Source organism: Aphelocoma coerulescens, chromosome 2 (assembly GCF_041296385.1).
Source record: "Aphelocoma coerulescens isolate FSJ_1873_10779 chromosome 2, UR_Acoe_1.0, whole genome shotgun sequence".
Lineage (NCBI taxonomy): Eukaryota > Metazoa > Chordata > Aves > Passeriformes > Corvidae > Aphelocoma > Aphelocoma coerulescens.
The window spans coordinates 153,817,889-153,827,167 of record NC_091015.1 but is presented as its reverse complement, the minus strand read 5'-3'; positions in this window follow the sequence as shown (position 1 = coordinate 153,827,167).

Genomic DNA, 9,279 nt, shown 5'->3' with positions numbered 1-9,279 from the left:
AAATGTTGTGGGCTGCTCTTAGTTCTGCAGTCTTTTTTACCATGGGTGCTCTAATATGAATACGATGAAATGGGATCACCCCTTCCTTCCCTCAGCTCACAGAACACATACTCTGTCTGAAATTCATGGGGAAAGGTAGCACATTTGTACACATAAATGCAAATAATTGAGCTTATGCCATCAGAGATCCACATGTTGCCTCCCACATGTCAGCTGTGCAAACATTTCTCTGGAACCTGTGAGCCAAGGAGCTGACTGTGTCTCAGGCACTTTTCTGAACAGCCACAGCAGAAATGCATGTTTTTTTCTAGGATGTGCTGTCACCTTTGCCTCTCTAATGCCCTTTTCTTGAGAGCCTTTTCCCTGGTTCTTATAGCCACCTATACACCCTTATTAGGTGGAAGCAATCAACTTTATGACTCATTCTGGGAGCTTCCTGTCTTCTTCTGAACTATAAAAGGTTGCTCTTTAATGTTTTTTAAAGTTGATGCCACTTACTGGACCTGACAATGTGGTTGTCTGGCAAGGCTGCTTTGCGAATAGACTCAGGTCCAAGGATGCATAGTATGAACCCAGGGCATTTGCAGAAATCTTACAAAACAGAAGTACCACATTTCTTGTCACCCCAGAAATGCCATTGAGAAGCAGCTTTATTCTGCTGCCAGGAGGGAGTAACGGAGGAAAATGAAGGTGGCCTTTCCAGTGGTGCACCCTGGAACCTGACACAGGCTTATAATTCATTCCCAGTGAGAGATTCTGCTGGCTCCCCATCCCATAAATGTCACCATTATTGCAGTGTATCTGTGAGCATCTCGACAAATCTTTCCTTTAGAAATCACCAAATAGCAACATCCTGTTGCAGACTCATGATGTCAGAAAAATAAGCCTGACCTGGAACCTGATTTACAGTGGATCTCAGCTTTTCTAGGGTGCTAAGCCAAAGTATCAGGTCTAAGCACCTTCAATTCAGGGAAGGTTTAAAATCCACCTTAGAAGATTACAGATAAAGCCAGTTTCTCTTTGAAATCACTGTAGGCAAGTAACTTGTGTTAGTGAGATAGATGAGTTTCCATCGTTTTGCAAAAGGGTCTTGAGCCTCAGGTGCATACCAGCAAAGCGAAGCCATAGATCATTCACAGCATTTAATCTAGACTTCTGTTTTGTGTTTATTATTGTCAGTGCTGATGGTTGTGCTTCTCAGGAGACAGGCTGTGAGGCAGGATAGAAAGAAATCTCTTCTGAGCTTTCCACAAAGATGTGGGTTTCCTCTTTATACAGACTCTGAAACTCATTAAGAGAGAGACAGCAGCTGTCTGTGGAATTTCTGTTTCAGAAAAATTATTCATACCATCTCAATAAATTCATCTCAGGCTTTCAATAATAATGCAGTTTGTTTCTGAGCCTACATTAAAAATGCCACAAATCCAATCATGCCAGTTTTAATGACCCTAGTCAAGGACACTTCTCAAGATTTGCCTCCAATCCAGACATGTGAGGCATCACACTGGCTTTTGCAATTGAAAGCTCCTTGTCATTATTATCCAAAATCTCCATTAGTAAAAAAGCATATCCTTTATCCCATTTCAACTTTAATCAGCTACACTTTAAATATGAAAAAAATCCAATCCCTCTCATCCTGTCATTATGGGAGTAGATACTGATAGCTTAAATGTACAGAGGAAAAATCAGTGCATCTATTAATTGAAAATGCCACTGAAGTAGATCATTTTCATGAGCCATGAGACATCTTAAAGATCATCTGCAAAGTTCTTCTCTCTACCTTTCTCTGGCATCAGCTTTAGTAGCTCTGCACTGCATCACCTGCAACCTAGGGATCCAGGCATTTGTGATTTCTGGGACTTGGTTATTACAGGTTTTACATTTGTAGTGAGAATATGCTCTTTCACCCAGTGAAGTTCCAGTGCCTTCCAGCCATCTGCAATTTTGGGATCCAAGGCTGGAGGCAAGACAAATTGAAAGAAAACTCACTTGCCTCTTCTTGTGAACCTATCAATGCAAACACCCTTTATAAGTGAGTGTCAAAAGGAAAATATCTACCCTGATCCAATTTAAAAATCATTAAAAGGATGTTAATGTTCAATATTTTAAAATACTAAATTTTTAAACATCAATATTTTTATCTTGGGTTTGCTGCCAATTTTTCAAAAGAATGGAGACTTTTGACAGTAACTGACAGTCACCTGCAATGTTTTAGATGGGTATTTTAAATTGCACAATGTCATTGGGGAGAAAAAGACTTTTGAGGCCCTTGTCAAAGAAATTCAAGCTTGCATTGGGAGTGGGGATCTAGAAGGAACATGGTACTAATCTGGGGTGTACACCTTTACTTCCAACAGTAAAAGTATATGCTGCTACCAAATTAAGTAGAAATCCTTCTACAAAGCCTGGAGCCTCAGGTCAGGACATCTACTCCTCAAGTGAGCAGACTTTCCACAGTGTCCAAAGTTTTGCCTGGTGAAGCCAAGGGTATGAGACAGCCCCTCCCAAGACAGGTATCTCTGGAGGACCTCAAGGCCTTGCCGCGGATGGGGAGAGAGCCCAGGGTGGCAGGCTGGGCAGGGAGCACACTGGTAAATCGATGAGGAGATAGGGATGAATCTAGATCCTAGCATGGGAATCCTGAAGGACACCACAAACATGAGCCTTGCACAGCTACAAACTTCCATGGACCATGCAAGGCCTCTTGAAGGTTTTCTTTCTCCAAGCTGCGATATGAATACGGGTCTAATCAGTATGGTGGGGGGCAAAAAAAGAGCAAGGTTTAGCATTTGTTTGTGCTTTTTATTTTATTTATTCAAACTTTTATCTTGATCTCATTTTTTTAGTCCCAACATTTCAGAGGTGCTCTCAATTAGCTTCCCAGTGTCTCAGGTCTCATGGTTGAACCCACAATGTACAAATAACCCAGTTGTCATTAAGTTCCTTGGAGGGACCAGACCTTCACAAGTAAACAGTGCCAAGAAATGTTATTTTGATACAAAGCTACTTTGCTTTTCTGAGAGTCTGGCAAGCTACTTTGGTGTCTGAGTGTCCCAAAAGTCCTGTCCAGGAGTAGCACAGTCTAAACTTAGAAGAAGTTTTTCATTCTAGGCTGTAGCTTAAAAGAAAAAGACAATGCATTTGAAAAACTAATGCTAATGTCATCTCAAATGTTATTGTCAAAGACTGTGTCAGCTTTTGTTATAAAAAGATATCATCTTTCTCTGAGCACTTAGTGGTTTTCTGTCTCTTTTCCATTGCAATTGGCTTCTGCTTGCTTTTGGTTTTATGATGTCTGAAGTTGGTTGGGGAATTAAGCCTGTAATTGCATTGCTAACAAGTATTTCTTAGATACATTTATTTTTCCTTGGGGAAGAGACTGTTAGGAAGAGAGTACACATATTTTGGCAGCAAAAGAGACAGCTATGACATTTGGCTTCTAAGTTACTACCTGGATATAATTTTAATTGTTTTCTTCTACTAATAAAATATAGTAACTTTACTGCATTAGTTCCTTCATTACACTTCCTACATACATTTCATTGTCATGCTCTTCCTAAGTATATTTGGGTCATGAAGATACATTACAATTTATACTGAGAGCCAGTTTGTTAAAAACACAAGGAGTTCTACATTATTTCTCACCTGGTGCAAAACTAATTGGTTTTTCTCAGCTACTGTATATATATTTATTTTTCATTTTATCATCTCTATAATTGAAGTTTGAATTAGGAAAAGGACAGAGTGACCTGGTAAAAGCATTTGCAGGAACAATTTGTGTTTTGTTTCCCAGCAACCAGGATTTCTCAAGCCTGTCGAATTGCAGTGGGTGTTGAAACAGTGCTCACATCCTTCTTGCCTGGGCCATACTGGTCATTGTTTAAGCACTTCTTCTTTCTTCCATGACTTCTAAAATTTTCTTTGCAATAATGTGTATCACTGTGAGGGAGGAAACCAGGGCTCACAATTCAAATGTTCAAGAACACTGAAACTTTGAAGAAGCGAGATGGTTTTTTGCTTACTCCCTTCCTAGTTTCTGAATATGTACAATGCACTCAGGCACCAGGGCCAGGGCAGCCCAGCTGCAGTGTGAGGGCTCCTCAGCCACACCTCTTCCATAGCACAGGGATGGCATGCCTGAAAATTCCTGGTGGGAGGCAGCCCTCATTGCTCTGTCTCCTGGAAATTGCTACTGGGTAAGATTTTCTTTGCAGTCACATATTTTCTCTCTCTTTTCTGCTAAAGAAAAACTGAGAAGTCCAGTATAGAAAAACTGAAAAGTCCAGGGCTGGGACTTCAAAGACTGCCACTCTTGCACTGCATTATGGCCTGCAGCAATGTACCATGATGTAAGGGAACCAAATGGGACAACTGGCTGTGTTGCAAGGCAAAAAACACATGGGCATCTCAGAGGATCCGGCATCTCAGAGGTGCAGCATATATGTGACCCCCAGGTAGTGCCCACCTGGATGCCCAGACAAGTTGAAAGGACATCAACCTTGCAGCCTGAAGCTAAACCTGAGGAAGTAGTTGAAACTCTTCTAGTTTTGGGAAGCAAAGCACACTAGATAAGCTATAATTTTAATGGGATTTTCCACACATGCATACCTTTGAGCTGCCTACCATAAGTCTGTTTCCTGCCCGGATTCTCTGGATGCCTTTTATATGGTGCATATGAAGCATCTGGAAATTAAATGAAGAGTTAAATAATGGCTCTCTTGTGTATGGAGCACGGTAAAAATTACGCAGAGAGTTTTTATAACTTTTTTAATATAATAAAGTTAAAGAGACTGAATGCTGGTTTTATGATATGAGATTTCCAGATTGCTCCCAAGTCAGCAACAAGCTATTCATAATCTTTTATTATAGCATTGTCATGATGACTGTAATCAAGTCCCTGAGCTACCTGATGATACTAGGGGTAGCATCAAGCTGGTGAATACGGATAAGTTTGCATTTAATATGATATTTAAAGACTCTGGCTCTTGCTTTTTTCTAATATTAAAACTCTGTGGATAAATTTGGATCTAGTTTTCTCTTTAAAAGTATTTGGCTTTTATAGATATCTGTAGGATACCAACATATGAGCTGATTCGGTAAAATAGAAGTTTGTGTTCCTACCAGAAACAAACTTCTTCACCAGCCTCTCTTCACTGTCCCCCACTGTCTGGGGTTTTCAGACACCAATAAAAATTTGATCTAAGCAAAATCTGTTAGGAAGGCATCTAAGTAAGAGCATGCTGATTATTACAAAGGTTGGTAGTACTCACCTGCTAGGCTTTGTCTGGCATATCAATACTAGAACATTGCAGCATCAGCTGGACCCCAATTCCTGCAGAGTATCTGGGCTGACCTCATACCAAGAACTGAATCAGAGGAATTTTTTTTATGCCCTGTTCCATGTATTTTAACATTTTGAGGTGCCATCTGTAAAAACAGGCCTTCTGTTGGGGTTTGCGCACATCAATAAATTAAGTAATTGTTCCAGGTCATCTTGTGCTAGCACTATACAGACAGCAGTGTGTTACAGCCATGAGATTTGCATTTGGAAAATCTTCTCCTCATGCTAGCACCCAAATCAGAACAGCTCTTCCCCCTTTTCAGCCCCATGGCAGGGCTGCCTATTCCTATACAGCTTACACAGCCTCCTCTTTAAGCCTCCAATGATGGATATTCCTCATGCAGTCTATTTCTGTGCTTAATTACTTTTGTTATTAGAAAGCTTTTCCAAATGCCTAACTTAAACCTCACTGTAATTTAAGCCATTATTTCATAATGGAGAATTAATTCCTTCCCTCTCTACAGCTACCCTTTATGTGGTACGACCCGCAGTCGTGCCTCTCTCTTTTCCTTTAGCAAACAGTTCCAGTTCCTTCAGGCTGTTCTTTTGGACCATTCTCCCCTGGACACTCACCAGAGGCTGCATTGCTTCTGAGCATCAACAGCTGGGCACATGTTCCAGCTGGGGCCATGCCAGTGCTGAAAGAAGAAAGATTTCCACCACGTGTCACGTAGACAAAATCTTACTTATATATCTCATGGCCGGGGATACTTCTCTGAAAACAGTATAATGTTACTTACCTTGTTTCATCTTGTGATTTAATAAGTGCCCTCTCCCCCCAGCCAGATCTTCTCCTCTTATGCTGGTGCTTACCCCACTTTGGCTATTGCATATTTGAGTAGGCAATTCCCACTACCTGTGTATAAGTACTTTTCACTGGATCTATTTGCATCTTCTTTTATTTTTTTTTTTTTGTTTGTTTTCACAATTTATTCAATTTGTCAAAAGTATTCTGAATTCCAATCCTATTTTTCGTCCTTCAGGTAACCCTTTCCAGACTGGGGTCATCTGAAAAATTAATAAACACATCCTCTATGCCTCTGTTCATAGCAATAATGAAAATACTGAATAATGGCGGTGAAGGACAGATCACAATGAACTTAATGAATTAAAGTGCATGTGTACACAGTTTGCAGTTGATTTAGCGTGGAACTCACAGATGTGGAAGCCTACCTGTGGTCGCTATGGTGGTGCTGTAATGTACGGCTGCAAGTCCAACAGAAGCAATGATAGCACAGTGAAAACTTTGGACTTTATCCTTATTTTCTAACAGGAGTATAAATGCTTTCTTGGAACCATGTTTTGACCAGGGTAATAGATGATGTCCTGGAAAAACACCTCAGGACTTGATTTTTAACACCTGTGCACAAGATCATGGGGGAATATTAGTTTGTGTCTGTTATTTTTCTGAGACTTTGCCCTTCACATTTGCCACAAGGAAAGACTCAGGTCAAGGCCTTGAGAATGGATTAATTGTGGAGATTTGGTGGCTGAAGTTCCACACCAGTAACGTGCTGGGTGGTGAGCACATGTTCCTGCTTGTGTGGCTCTGCAGGATCCCTCTTTATATCAGGCTTCCTTCTGCCCTGAAACTCACAGGGCTCTTCACCTTATCTACAGGGTCTGCAAAGAAGTTGATTTGTTTCAAAAGAATTATACTTTAGACTAAGAAACCTTTATTTATTTTTATATATCATGAATTAGGCAAAATGAAGGAAAAAAATATCTCCTATGCATTCAAGAACTTTTTCTGTTGAAAGAAGTAAAAGAAAACAAATGAAAAATTGCTATGAAAAGGATTGTTTTGCTTTAGAAAAAAAAGTATTTCAGAAAAAAAGTTCAAGTGTTTCTATGCAATGTCATGTCATCTGCCTCCAAAAGCCCTGTAATGACTTTTGCTGTGGCAGTTCTTGATCAGCAGACAACATATAATGGCTTAATACATAAAGGGCAGCAATATCAAAATCAAAGAACGATCATCTTTGGAAGTCAAAGTGTCACAAGGAAGGTATCAATGAACAGAAGGGAGTTCAGCTGAGGCCCACCGAGATGCTCAGGATAGCAGCACTCATCCTGTGAGGATGTGAGGACAGGCTGAGGGAACAGCACTGGTTCATCCTGGGGAAGAGACAACTTGGGGTGTTCCCAAAAGTAGCTCCCGGTGCCCACAAGTTGGTCATCAAGGAGATGGAGCCAGACTTTTCACAGCTGAGTGCCTGGTGGGAGGATGAGAGATAATGAGTATAAAATGAAAGAAAAAGAAAGATAAATTCAGTCTGGATATGAGCAGGAGGATAGGGTAGAGAGCTCCTGAGGTCCCTTCCAGCATGAATTTTCCATCATCCTGTGATTTGTACACTGCCCAGGACACAGCTGTGGTTACAACTTCCACTTTCCTTTAGGTCTGGATCTCATGGAGTCAAATACATTACTTAGTGTTTTTCATTGTGTAAATAATCTGAGCAGCACCCAGTGAGGAAATATTGGTTGTAATGTAAAAGTAAACAACCTGCTTTAAGAGAGAGAAATATATCATGCAATTTGAGGAAACATCTGCAATTAAAATAATCACTGTGCTGGAACATGGTACTTATTCAGGAAGAGCCATAGGTAGGGAGAAACAATTGTAATATATCATTTTCCTAGCACCCAATCTACAGCAGTTCTACACCACAGATCTGCAGCTCAAAACTTTCAAGTGCAGTGAAAGATGATTTATCTGATCTATATGGTACAGTTCAAATGTCCTGTGATAAAAATGAGCTATTGATCTGAGGAGATTCTAATTTAGATCTGCTCACTTAAAGAGAGTAATAAACTGAAACAGTCTGGAAAGCTTATGTTTCAAATGACTTATCAAGGAGTTAAAAAATTTAGTAACCTGAGCCAGCAATAACTTTAAGAGTAGCCAGAGTCCCAGATTTTACTGAGCCAAGTTTTCCTGAATTATTCACAGAAATATATGGATAACAGTTCTTTCTGTTACACTGATGGGTAGAAAGATGCTCATTTGTAGTACATCTTATGAAAATAGATGAAAAGTAAAAAACATTCTGGAGAGTTCAAAATATAACTGTAGCAGTGATAGCAAGTAATAGCTTTTCAGGCATAAAGTGTTGTTAGTAAAGTGTGAAGAGGTCAGCCCTATTTTCTGATAGATTTTGCACTGCTGAAATTTGAGGTTTTGCCACGGATTTGGTGAGATTTCTAGAAAAAGCTTGATTAATGTTTTATTGCTGAAAATCTGACTAAATGGGTACTTTGGCTATCCGGTTCCTCACAACCACACTTTGTTTTTTACTGTCTAGCCTGTATAGCTGTGTTTTTTTTAATGAAGTTCTTGAAATGAGTATGAATTTAGTGGAATCAAACACAATAAATGTGAATGCAGTAATTGATGTAAGATTGTACTCAATTTTCAATAACTCACACAGGCTGTATCCTACACAATTGGGTATACTGTGCCCTACCCCCATTAATGACCTGGATAACAGAAAAGCATGGATGTCCTCAAATGTGAAAATAATGAACAAAGGGGAACTGAAAGCATTTGAGATGGTTAGAATTTAAAACACTATATTGGAGAAGTGATCTAAAGTCGGGAAGATGGAGCGTGGCATAGACAACAGCAAAAAGTGCTACACTTGGAAAGAATTAAAAAAAGGAAAAATAACTGGGCAGAAACAAAGCAGAAAGGATGGCTACAGGGAGTCGTATCTAAATGACTGATGTCATACTGTTGCCAGAAAGGCACCTTCAAACCTGGAAAATGGACAGCAGTTCTCCTCTCATCAGCACTTCTGAAGCTTGACAAGAAGTGCCATGTCCTGGTTTAGATGTTACATATCTACAGAGATAAAGACCTTCTGCTTGATGTTAAGAAAAGTGGCACTTTGAAAATCTTTTCTGTAGAGCATGACTGACATATAATAGGCTTG